The sequence below is a fragment of the Trachypithecus francoisi genome, unplaced genomic scaffold, assembly GCF_009764315.1.
Source record: "Trachypithecus francoisi isolate TF-2019V2 unplaced genomic scaffold, Tfra_2.0 Contig00767, whole genome shotgun sequence".
Lineage (NCBI taxonomy): Eukaryota > Metazoa > Chordata > Mammalia > Primates > Cercopithecidae > Trachypithecus > Trachypithecus francoisi.
In genome coordinates this window covers 49,529-63,510 of record NW_022680884.1, presented here as the reverse complement: position 1 = coordinate 63,510, position 13,982 = coordinate 49,529, and positions in this window count along the sequence as shown.

Here is a 13,982-nt window from a genome sequence, read left to right as displayed (position 1 = left end):
AATTCTTCCAGTTCATGAACATAGGATATCTTTTTATTGTGTTTTTAAACTGTAGTTCATGGTGTTGTTGTTTGTTTGTTGTTTTTTTTTGAGACGGAGTCTCACTCTGTCGCCCAGGCTGGAGTGCAGTGGCCAGATCTCGGCTCACTGCAAGCTCCGCCTCCCGGATTTACGCCATTCTCCTGCCTCAGTCTCCCGAGTAGCTGGGACTACAGGCGCCCGCCACCTCGCCTGGCTAGTTTTTTGTATTTTTAGTAGAGACGGGGTTTCACCGTGTTAGCCAGGATGGTCTCGATCTCCTGACCTCGTGATCCGCCCATCTCGGCCTCCCAAAGTGCTGGGATTACAGGCTTGAGCCACGGCGCCGGCCAGTTCATTGGTTTTTATAGGTTTTTCATATAGAGGGCTTTTTATCTTTTTATAAAAGACAAAATGATTAAATTTACACCTAAGTATTTAATTTTTTGTTGCTATTGTACTTGAGATTGTTTTCTAAAATTTCATCAGATAGTTTGTTTATTGGTATATAGAAACACTATTTACTTTTGTTAGCTTATTTTGGTATCCTTCAACTTTACTGAATTCATGCATCAGTTATCCCCAGTGTTGGAAGAGGGGCCTGGATGGATGTAATTGGGTCATGGGGGTGGATTTCTCCCTTGCTATTACTTGTGATAGTTCTCATGAAATCTGGTTGTTTGCAAAAGTATGTAGCACCTCCCCCTTCTTTCTGTTTTCCCCCTACTCCAGTCATGTAAGATCTAGCCTCTCCAGCCATGCTTACAGCCTGCTGAACCATGAGCCAATTAAACTCTTTTCTTTATAAACTACCTAGTTTGGGTATTTGTTTTTAGCAGTGCAAGAACAAACTAATAGTTTCAAAATGTAGAGAGAGGCTTAGTGGATAACATAAAACAATACTCAATATATGCCGCATATAAGAGACTCACTTAATGCTAAATGACGTTCATGAGTGAAAGTGAAGAAATGGAAAAAGTTATTCATGCAAATGAAAAGAAAAGCAGAGAAAAGAGGTGGCTATGTTTATCTCAGACAAAATAGATGTTAGGTCACAAACTGTAAAAAGATGATGATGAATGTCATTATACAGTCATAAAAGGGTCTATTCAGCCACAGGATATAACGATTGTAAATATATATGTACCCAACAGCATATAAAGCAAACTTAAGTGATCCGAAGGGAGACATACACTGCAACACAGTAATACTAGAGAAATTCAGTACCCCATTTTCGACACGAACAGACAGATAATCGGACTGAAAATCAGTGAGTAAACACGGAGCTGAAACTACACTTCAGACCAGATGAATTTAACAAACATATGTAGAACATACCATGCAAGAGAAACATACTGTTTTCATGTGCACACATAGCATTATCCAGGATAGATCATATGCTAGACCACAAAACAAGTAATAAGAAATTTGACAGTATTGAATTTATACCAAGTGTTTTTCTGACCACAATGTTATAAAGCTAGAAATTAACAACAGAATCTTAAAATGTTAACAAATATGTAGAAATTAAATAATATGCTCCTGAACTACTAATGAAAACTGCATAAAGAAGAAATTAAAGAAATTTACAAAATACTATGAGAGAAATGAAAATGGATAAACAACTTATGAATATATGTTATATACAGTAAAAGCAGTTCTTAGGGGAAATTTTATAGCAATGAATGCTGACATCAAATAAAAGAAAGATCTCAAATAACCCAAAGTTACAATTTAAAGAACTAGAAAATAAATGTACAAAGTCAGTCAAAATTTAGCAGAAGAAAGGAAGTAACAAAGAGCAGAAATACATTTGGACTAGAAAAAATAGAAAATATCAATGAAACTAAGATGCGTAGTATTTTGAAAAGGTAAACAATTGATGAATGCGTGGCTAGACTATGAAAAAAAAGGAGACTCAAATTCATAAAAGTAAAATGGGATATTACCATTAATAAGACAATATAAAGGCCCACAAGACTTACTATGAACAATTATGCAGAAAGGTATCAAACTAGATGTACATACATTCCTAGAAACCTACCAAGATGGAATCATGAAGAAGGTGCAGATCTTAACAGAATAATGGAGTAAGGAAACTGATTTAGTAAATAAAATTTCCCACCAGAGAAAATTTCAGGAACAGGTATCTCTACAGCTGAACTCTACTAAACACTTAAAGAAGAACTAATTCCTATTGTCAAACTCCTTCAAAGAGTTGAAGAGGAGGGAAGACTTCAAGACTCATTATATAAGACCAGCATCACCCTGAAACCAAACCCAGATAAAGAAAATACTATAAGAGAAAACTACGAACCACTATTACTGATAAACATAGATGCAAAAATCCTCAACAAAATAATATGAATCAGTATTCCACTGTACATTAAAAAGGATTGTTCACTATGATCAAGTGGGATTTATTCCTAGGTTGCAAGGATGGCATAACATATTAAAATCAGTAAGTGCGATTTACCATTTTTACAGAATGAGAGACAAAAACAACACAGTAATTCTAATTGATGCATAAAAAGCATTTGACAAAACTTAATATCCTTTTATGATAAAAACTCAATAAATTAGATATAGAAGGAATGTTTGTCAACACAATAGAGCCCAAATATGACATGTTCACAGCTCCCATTATATTCACTGGTGAAAAGTTGAAGGCTTTTCTTGTGTCTCTTGATCAGGAACAAGATGAGGATGCCCACTCAACAATAAAGTGTTACTGCACATTAAAAACAAACTGACTTGCAGCACACCAACATGGCACAAGTATACATATGTAACATACCTGCACGTTATGCACATGTACCCTAGAACTTAAAGTATAATAATAATAATAAATAAATAAAAATAAAAAAACCAAAAACAAACTGACTAAAAAATAAGAATACTCAAGTGAAATAAAATAAGATAAATAGGAGTAAATTTAATAAGAATGTGAAAGATCTGTATACTAAAAACGATGAAACATTGATAAAAGTTATTCTACGTGACAGAAATGAAGGGAAAGATATCTCATGCTTCTGAATTGAAAGAATATTGTTAAAAAGTGTATACTAAAAGCAATCTACAGATTCAGTGCAATCCCTATTAAAATTCTAATTTCACTCTGCAGAAATAGAAAAAATATGGTAAGGAACCACAGAAACTCTGGATAGCCAGCAGTCTTGACCAAAACTATCAAAGCTGAAGGCATCACACTACCAGATTTTGAAATATAATACAAAGCTTTAGCATCAAAACTCCACGGCACTGGTATCAAAACAGGTATACCAACATGGAACAAGAGAGGCCAGAAATGAATCAATGCATCTGCAGTTAATTAATGTTGACAAAAAATTTTCTTTCTGTATGTGGTTATCTGGTTTTTCTAACACTCTTGAAGAGATTGCCTTTTCCCCATTGAAAATACTCAATGTTTTCTTCAACAAATGGTGTTAGGGAAAAAAGCAAATGGTGTTAGAAAAATGGAGTAATTATATACAGAAGGATAAAAATGGACCATTATCTTACCCTTATACAAGAATCAACTAAATATGGATTGAAAACTTATTTAAAACCTCAAGCTATGAAAGTACTAGAAGAAAACATAGAAAAAATCTTATGATATGCTGTGGGCAAGTATTTTCTTTTAATAACCTCAAAGGCATAGATAATAAAAGATATAGTAGACAAATATGATGGCATCAAACTGAAAAGTTTTGCACAGCAAAAGAAACAACAGACAAGATTAGAAAAAAAACATTGAAAATTATACATTGAGCCTAATAACCAACATTTAAAAGAAACACAATCTACTGAATAATAAGAAAACATATCCCAATTGAAAAATGAGCAAAGGGCCGGATGCAGTGTGGCTCATGCCTATAAATAATCTCAGCATTTTTGGAGGCTGAGCTGAGAAGATTGCTTGAGCCCAGGAGATTAAGACCAGCCTGGGCAACATAAGGAGACCTCCCCATCTTCAAAACAAATTTTTTGTAATTAGTCAAGTGTGAAGCATGTGCCTCTTGTCTCAGTTACTCAGGAAGCTGAAGGAGGAGGATTGCTGGATCCTGGGAGGTAGAGTCTGCAGTAAGCCTTGATCACAGCACTGCACTTTCTCCTGGGTGACAGAGCAACACCCTGTCTCAAAAGGGCAAAGACTTGGATATATATTTCTCAAAGAAGACACACAAATGGCTAACAGATATATTAAAAACTGCTCAACATCTCTAATCATGAGATAATACAAATAAGACCAGATTGAGGTGTCAGCTCGTATCTGTTGATTGCCAATTAGCAAAAAGATGAAATATAAGTTTTGGAGAGGATGTGGAGAAAAGGAATTGTTATTTACTATTAGTGGTATTGCATATTGGTACAGCCATTTTGAAAAACAAAAGATTCCTCAGAAAACTAAAAATACAATCGCCTGTGATCCAGCAATTCCACTACTGGGAACATACAGAAAGGGATTAAAATCAGAATCTGAAAAAGATGTATGCTCTCCCATGTTTATTGCAGTATTATTTGCAGTAGCCAAGATGTGAAAACAACCTAAGTGTCTATCAATAGATAAATGGATTTTAACATGTGGTATACATACAGTGGAATCAAGCATCACATTACCCAAATTCAGACTATCGTACAAGGCTACAGTAACCAAAACAGCATGCTACTGGTACAAAAACAGACTTACAGATGAATGGAACGGAATAGAGAGCCCAGAAATAATGCCGCACAGCTACAACAATCTAGTCTTTGACAAAATCAACAAAAACGAGCAATGGGGAAAGTATTCCCGCATTCAATAAATGGTTCTGAAATAACTGGCTATCCTTATGCAAAAGATTAAAACTGGACCCCTTCCTTACACCATATACAAAAATCAGCTAAAGATGACTAAAGACTTAAATGTAAAACTTGAAACTAAAAAAGCGCTCAAAGATAACTTAGGGAATATCATTCTGGACATAGGACCTGGCAAAGATTTCATGATGAAGATGCTAAAAGCAATTGAAACAAAAACAAAAGTCAACAAATGGGACCTAATTAAACTAAAGAGCTTTTACACAGTAAAATAAACTATCAACAGGGTAAACAGACAGTCAACCAAATGAGAGAAATATTTGCAAATTGTGCGGCTGACCAAGGTCTAGTATCCAGAATCTAAAAGGAACTTAAATTTACAAGCAAAAAACAACCTCATTAAAAAGTGGGCAAAGGGCATGAACAGACATTTTTCAAAAGAAGACATATGCAAGGCCAAGAAGCATATGAAAAAATGCTCAACACCACTAAGTATTGGAGAAATGTAAATCAAAACCACAAGGAGATACCATCCCACACCAGTCAGAATGGCTATTACTCAAAAGTAAAAAAATAACATGCTGACAAGGCTGTGGAGAAAAGGAAATACACACCGTTGGAGGGTATGTTAGTTCGTTTAGCAGTTGTGGAAATCAGTTGGGCAATTTCTCAAAGAACTTAAGACAGAATTACCATTGGACTCAGCAATCCCATGATTAAGCATATACCCAAGGGAATATAAACCAATCTACCATAAAAACACATGCACATGCATGTTCATGGCAGCACCCATCAATGGTAGACTGGATAAAGAAAACGTGGCACATATGCCCTATGGAATACTATGCAGTCATAAAAAATAATGAAATAATGTCCTTTGCAGCAACATGGTTGGGACTGGAGGTAACTTACCATAAGTGAACTACTGCAAAAACAGAAAACCAAATACGTGGGTTCTCACTTATTAGTGGGAGCCAAACATTGAATACACATGAACATAAAGATGAGACTAGACATTGAGGACCACTAGACAAGGAAAGGATGGAGGAGTGTCTGGGCTGAAGAACAACCTATTGGATACTATGCCTACTTCCTGGGTGATGGGATTGTTGGGACCCCAAGCCTCAGTGTCATGCAATTTACCCATGTGACAGCATGTATGCATTTTAATCCATAATAAAAGTTGAAATTATAAATACAATTTTAAAATGACTGCACCATTTTGCATTCCCACAGCATTGATTTAGAGTTCCTCTCCACATTTTTGCCAGTATTTGGTGATGTCAGTATTCTGGAGTTTGGTCATTCTAATAGGTGTGCAGTGGCATCTCATTGTTGCATTTCCCTGAGGAAATATTTTGTGTAGCATCATTACATATGCTTATTTTTCATTTGTATATTTCATTTGGTGAGGTGCCTGTTAAGGTCTTTAGCGCTTTTTTTTTTTTTTTTGAGACAAGGTCTTGCTCCATTACCCAGGCTGGGGTGCAGTGGCACAATCTTGGTTCACTGCAACATCTGTCTCCTGGGTTCAAGCTATTCTCCTGCCTCAGCCTCCCGAGTAGCTGGGATCATAGGCATGCACCACCACACCTGGCTTATTTTTGCATTTTTAGTAGAGACAGGGTTTCGTCATGTTGGCCAAGGCTGGTCGCGAATTCATGACCTCAAATGATCCACCTGCCTTACCCTCCCAAAGTGCTGGGATTACAGAAATAAACCACTGCTCCCGCCCTTTAGCTAATTTTTAAATTGGGTTGTTTCTTACTATTCTGTTTTAAGAATACTGATATATTTTTACAACAGCCCTTAATCAGATATGTTTTGGCAGGTGTTTTCTTCCAGTTTATGGGTTTTCTTTTTAGTGTCTTTCACAGAGGAAAAGGAATACATTTTAATCAAATCCAGCTTATCACTTCTTTCTTTTATGAACTGCAACTCTGTTTTTTTTCTAAAGGTCATTATCAAACCCTTATCAGTTTTATAATTTTCTGTTATATTTTAGGTCTTTATTTTGAGTTAATTTTTGTTAAGGTATAAGGTCTGTGATTCTATTTTTTGCCTGTGGATGTTCAGTTGCTCCAGCCCCACTTCCTGAAAAACTATCTTTGTTTCATCATCATATTTCCTTTATTTCCTTTTCAAAAACAAATTGAGTACATTGATTTGTGTCTATTTCTGAACTTTATCATGTTTTATCAATCTGTCTATTTTTTCATCCATCTCACACTCTTGATTACTGTAGTTTTATAGTAAGTCTCGAAGTTGATTAGTGTCCGTCCTCCAATTTTATTATTCTTCAATATTATGTTTTACCATTGACGTTCTCTTGCCTATCCACATAAACGTTAGAGTTAGTTTTTCTATATTCTCCAACTTACTGGCTTCTACTTTGACTGGAATTGCATTGAATCTGTATATTAGGAAAAACTGGCATCTTAACACTATTGAGTGTTTCTGTTGATGAATATGGTATATCTCTCTGTTGATGAATATGGTATATCTCTTCATTTGTTATTTGATTTCTTTCATCAGATAGAGACATTTCTGGGATTAGAGAGGTCCTTCTTCCTTGAGCAAAGGACAGTAATAAGTGCCACATTCTACAGCCAACAAGTCACCTCTAAGAGGCAGATGTCTGAACACACACAGGAGGGTGAGAGAAGAATGATAAAGATGTCCTAGGAAAATCAAGAAATTAAAGAATCAATAATTGTGTCTAAGTAACACTTTTTCATTTCCCCAGGGCAGCTGTCAGTCCAGCAAATACCCACCAGCTTGTGCCAAGCATGCTGACACTTCTGGCTTTCCTCAGCCCTTCTCCTAGTCCTTCCTTTTGGCTGTGTGCTTCTTGAACTTAGTTAGAAAGTCTGTCTTTATTCCTACAATTAGATAACATTTTTCACAAATGTTATTAAAAATAGTTTTTCAAGTTGTATTTTAGATAGAAGGGGTACATGTGCAGGTTTACATGTGTCTTTTTGGTAAAATAATGTATTTTATTTTGGGTGTATACCCGGTAATGGGATTTTTATTTTTATTTTGTTAATTATTATTATTATTATTATTTTGAGACAGAGTCTTGCTCTGTCTCCCAGGCTGGAGTGCAGTGGCGTGATCTCGGCTCTCTGCAACCTCCTCTGGGTTCAAGCGATTCTCCTGCCTCAGCCTCCTGAGTAGCTAGGATTACAGATGCCCACCACTACACCCAACAAATTTTTGTATTTATATTAGAGACAGGATTTCACCATTTTGGCCAGGCTGGTCTCAAACTCCTGACCTCAGGTGATCCACCTGCCTCGGCCTCCCAAAGTGTTGAGATTACAGGCATGAGCCACCGCACCCGGCACCAGTAATGGGATTGCCAGGTCAAATGGTACCTGTTTTAAGTTTCTTAAGAAATCTCCAACTGCTTTCCACAGTGGCTGAACTAGTTTACATTCCCACCAACTCCATATGTGCTCCTTTTTCTGTCCACCCTCACCAGCATCTATTAACAAATAAACACTTTTATTCTGGCCATAGAACATCTGGTAGTGTTTATTTTAGCACATGCTCAGAAGAAGACTTTGTTTCACAACCAATGATGATTATTCTTTCCAAATATGTTTTTCCTTCTTCTAAACGGACATGAACTTTCTGCCTGTGTCAGTTTGGGGTATAGTTTGAAAGCATCACGCTTTGGAGTGGCCCATCCCAGTGTCTCTGAACACTTCACACACTCTTCACCTGCAGACCTAGTAAAGAAAGGTGCCCCCGATAGTCCTGAACCAGGCAAGTCACCAGCTACAGAATTGCTCCAATAATGTCTGACTGTTTCCATAATTCACAAACATAGACCTGGGTCACCTGCAGGTAATCAAGTTTTAGTAATGGCAGTGACATCTCAGCTCAGCAGGAAGCATATTGTGAGCTCTGAAAACAGGTTACAATGAGTGTTGAGGCAGTAAGAATCACATTCATTGGATATTAGCCCAAAATGCTCTTGCAGGAAGGCAAAGTATCCTTCCTGCACGTGTAGGCACACCAGACCTGTAGAGAGAGACAAAGTCTGTGCTGCGTGTCTGTGAGCATCAGTCCTGAGGGAGACACGCCGAGCTTGCATCACTTCTTTCACCACTGCTGCTTATATTGCACAGTGCATTTCATATATGTGTTAGTTCACTATTGAATTTTACATGCCATTGGCCTCTCATTCTGTTTATGAATTAACACAACACAATTTTAATTTCAAAGTCTCCAATATTTTACAGAAGAAGTCACTCTCTTTTCAGACTTTTCATGGATATTTTTGTTTATTCTTCTTTAGAATAAACTTCTATCTCCAGAATACAAACAGATGATAGCTATATTGGAGTTAAAATCAATTTATTAAAGTTTTTTCCTTTTCCTTTTTGGCTGGGCATGGTGGCTCAGGCCTTTAATCCCTGTACTTTGGGAGGTGGAGGCAGGCAGATCGCTTGAGCTCAGGAGTTCGCGACCAGCCCGGGCAACATGACAAACCCCCGGCTCTACAAAAAATAAAAAAATTAGCCGGGCATGGTGGCACATGACTGTAGTCTTAGCTACTTGGGGGGTTGAAGTAGGAGGATCGCTTGAGTCCAGGAGGTAGAAGTTGCGGTGAGCTGAGATCGCACCACTGCACTTCAGCATGGGTGGGAGGAAGAGACCCTATCTTAAAAAAAAATTATTTTTGATTTCTTAATAATGTTGACTCTTGCTGCCTAATCATGTAATATCATTACTCTTCATTTGTACAAATCTATTTTTATGTTTAAAAAATATTTTCTGGTAATTTCTTATTGCTTAAATTATTTAAAATATAATTTTCTTTGACACAATGTGGATGGAATGGGACTAATTTAATCAGTTGAAGGTCTGAATAGAAAACAAAGGCTGACCCTCTGCAAAATAGAATTCTTCCTGCCTGACAGCCTTCAAACTGAAACACAAGAATTTTCCTGTCTTTGGACTAAAAACAGAAACATTGTTAATTGTTTTCTCCTGGGTCTCCAGCTTGCCAATTTACCCTGCAGGTCTTGGGACTTGCCAGGCTTCATAATTGCATAAGCCAATTGCTTATAATAAACTTCTATCTTTCTCTCTCTCCCTCTCTCTTTCTCTCCCCCACCCCCCGTGTGTGTGTGAACACACACATACATACACACACTATTGATTCTATTTCCCTGGAGAATCCTGCCTGATAAAAAACCGTGTGTGATTTTAACCTTATGATATTCTGGCAAACGCGAAATCGAGACAGTAAAATGATCAGCGGTTGCTAGGGCTTAGGGGGATGGAGGGTTAAATAAGCAGATCACAGATAATTTTTAAGGCAGTGAAACAATTCTGTCCAATATTCTAATACTGGATACATGTTATCATGCATTTGTCAAAACCAGTAGAATGTACACCACTAAGAGTGAACCCTAAGACAAAGCATGGACTTTGGGTGATGATGTACCAATGTAGGTTCATCCATTGTAAAAAATAAGGCACCACTATGGTGTGGAATGTTGATAGTGGGGAAGGTTGTTATTTGGGAACAATGGGTACCAGGGAATTATCTGTACTTTCCATTCAATTTTGCTGTAAACCTGAAATTGCTCTAAAAAATAAAGTCTATTAAAAGCAAACAAGACAAAGTCTATAAAAAAAAATTCTGGTAATTTCTTATTGCTTAAATTATTTAAAATATAATTTTGTTTGACATTTTGACATCTGTTTGCATTTATGAACATGAGCACATGACATTCTCATTAATTCAATTAATGTAATTATGCATACAATTAATGTAATTAAAGAATTTCCTGAGAATGAATCTCACTTGCCTTTCTGGCATAAAGGGCACTTAGTAATGCTATAATATTTTATATTATTTATTTATTTATTTATTTATTTTTTAAATCACAACAAAAGTAAAATTTATTACTTTTTCATCTCTATCTAATGAAGTCAGTTGAAAAAGGAAGAATGGAGACTTGACTTTGTGCGGTCATTTGGAGCTTCATCAGTTTCCTTCCATTCATGTTGCAATGAGCATAAATGGAGAAGGTATATCTCTTCTTATCTGCTTTGGACACCAAATAACATACCACATATTTGCACATTTAATTTGTGAGAACCAAATACATGGCCGCAACCTGAAAGAATCTAAAAAATGCAGTTCATGTGTGTCCAGAAAAAAAAAAAAAAGTTTTCTCAGCAATGACAGAAGAATCCAAACTAGTAATACCTCTACTCAAGAAGTTGAGTACCACTAATAAAAACAAAAAAAAAACAAAAACAGCAATAATAGTCATAACCAGTATATGCATACTCCTGTAAATCTTCTACCTTGCTCAGCAATTTTGCCACATTTTGTCATGCTTCTTTTTTTTTTCTTTTTTTTTTTATTATACTTTAAGTTCTAGGGTACATGTGCATGACGTTTATATCATGTATAACTCCCCAATGCAATCCCTCCCTCCCCCCCCCATGATAGGCCCCAGTGTGTGATGTTCCCCTTCCCGAGTCCAAGTGATCTCATTGTTCAGTTCCCACCTATGAGTGAGAACATGCGGTGTTTGGTTTTCTGTTCTTGTGATAGTTTGCTAAGAATGATGGTTTCCAGCTGCATCCGTGTCCCTACAAAGGACGCAAACTCATCTTTTTGATGGCTGCATAGTATTCCATGGTGTATATGTGCCACATTTTCTTAATCCAGTCTGTCACAGATGGACATTTGGGTTGATTCCAAGTCTTTGCTATTGTGAATAGTGCCGCAATAAACATACGTGTGCATGTGTCTTTGTAGTAGAGTAATTATAATCCTTTGAGTATATACCCAGTAGTGGGATGGCTGGGTCATATGGTACATCTAGTTCTAGATCCTTGAGGAATCGCCATACTGTTTTCCATAATGGTTGAACTAGTTTACAATCCCACCAACAGTGTAAAAGTGTTCCTGTTTCTCCACATCCTCTCCAACACCTGTTGTTTCCTGACTTCTTAATGATTGCCATTCTAACTGGTGTGAGATGGTATCTCATTGTGGTTTTGATTTGCATTTCTCTGATGGCGAGTGATGATGAGCATTTTTTCATGTGTCTGTTGGCTGTATGGATGTCTTCTTTTGAGAAATGTCTGTTCATATCCTTTCCCCACTTTTTGATGGGGTTGTTTGTTTTTTTCTTGTAAATTTGTTTGAGTTCTTTGTAGATTCTGGATATTAGCCCTTTGTCAGATGAGTGGGTTGCAAAAATTTTTTCCCATTCTGTAGGTTGCCTGTTCACTCTGATGGTAGTTTCTTTAGCTGTGCAAAAGCTCTTTAGTTTAATGAGATCCCATGTGTCAATTTTTGCTTTTGCTGCCGTTGCTTTTGGTGTTTTAGACATGAAGTCCTTGCCCATGCCTATGTCCTGAATGGTACTACCTAGATTTTCTTCTAGGGTTTTTATGGTATTAGGTCTAACATTTAAGTCTCTAATCCATCTTGAATTAATTTTCATATAAGGGGTAAGGAAAGGATCCAGTTTCAGCTTTCTACTTATGGCTAGCCAATTTTCCCAGCACCATTTATGAAATAGGGAATCCTTTCCCCATTTCTTGTTTCTCTCAGGTTTGTCAAAGATCAGATGGCTGTAGATGTGTGGTATTATTTCTGAGGACTCTGTTCTGTTCCATTGGTCTATTTCTCTGTTGTGGTACCAGTACCATGCTGTTTTGGTTACTGTAGCCTTGTAGTATAGTTTGAAGTCAGGTAGCGTGACGCCTCCAGCTTTGTCCTTTTGACTTAGGATTGTCTTGGCAATGCGGGCTCTTTTTTGGTTCCATATGAACTTTAAAGCAATTTTTTCCAATTCTGTGAAGAAAGTCATTGGTAGCTTGATGGGGATGGCATTGAATCTATAAATCACCTTGGGCAGTATGGCCATTTTCACGATATTGATTCTTCCTATCCATGAGCATGGTATGTTCTTCCATTTGTTTGTGTCCTCTTTGATTTCACTCAGCAGTGGTTTGTAGTTCTCCTTGAAGAGGTCCTTTACATCCCTTGTAAGCTGGATTCCTAGGTATTTGATTCTCTTTGAAGCCATTGTGAATGGAAGTTGATTCCTGATTTGGCTCTCTGCTTGTCTGTTACTGGTGTATAAGAATGCTTGTGATTTTTGCACATTAATTTTGTATCCTGAGACTTTGCTGAAGTTGCTTATCAGCTTAAGGAGATTTTGGGCTGAGACAATGGGGTTTTCTAAATATACAATCATGTCATCTGCAAACAGGGACAATTTGACTTCTTCATTTCCTAACTGGATACCCTTGATTTCTTTCTCTTGCCTGATTGCCCTAGCCAGAACTTCCAACACTATGTTGAATAGGAGTGGTGAGAGAGGGCATCCCTGTCTTGTGCCAGTTTTCAAAGGGAATTTTTCCAGTTTTTGCCCATTCAGTATGATATTAGCTGTGGGTTTGTCGTAAATAGCTCTTATTATTTTGAAGTACGTTCCATCAATACCAAATTTATTGAGCGTTTTTAGCATAAAGGGCTGTTGAATTTTGTCAAAAGCCTTTTCTGCATCTATTGAGATAATCATGTGGTTCTTGTCTTTGGTTCTGTTTATATGCTGGATTACGTTTATTGATTTGCGAATGTTGAACCAGCCTTGCATCCCAGGGATGAAGCCCACTTGATCATGGTGGATAAGCTTTTTGATGTGCTGCTGAATCCGGTTTGCCAGTATTTTATTGAGGATTTTTGCATCGATGTTCATCAGGGATATTGGTCTAAAATTCTCTTTTTTTGTTGTGTCTCTGCCAGGCTTTGGTATCAGGATGATGTTGGCCTCATAAAAAGAGTTAGGGAGGATTCCCTCTTTTTCTATTGATTGGAATAGTTTCAGAAGGAATGGTACCAGCTCCTCCTTGTACCTCTGGTAGAATTCAGCTGTGAATCCATCTGGTCCTGGACTTTTTTTGGTGGGTATGCTATTAATTGTTGCCTCAATTTCAGAGCCTGCTATTGGTCTATTCAGGGATTCAACTTCTTCCTGGTTTAGTCTTGGGAGAGTGTAAGTGTAAGTGTCCAGGAAATTATCCATTTCTTCAAGATTTTCTAGTTGATTTGCATAGAGGCATTTATAGTATTCTCTGATGGTTGTTTGTATTTCTGTGGGGTCGGTGGT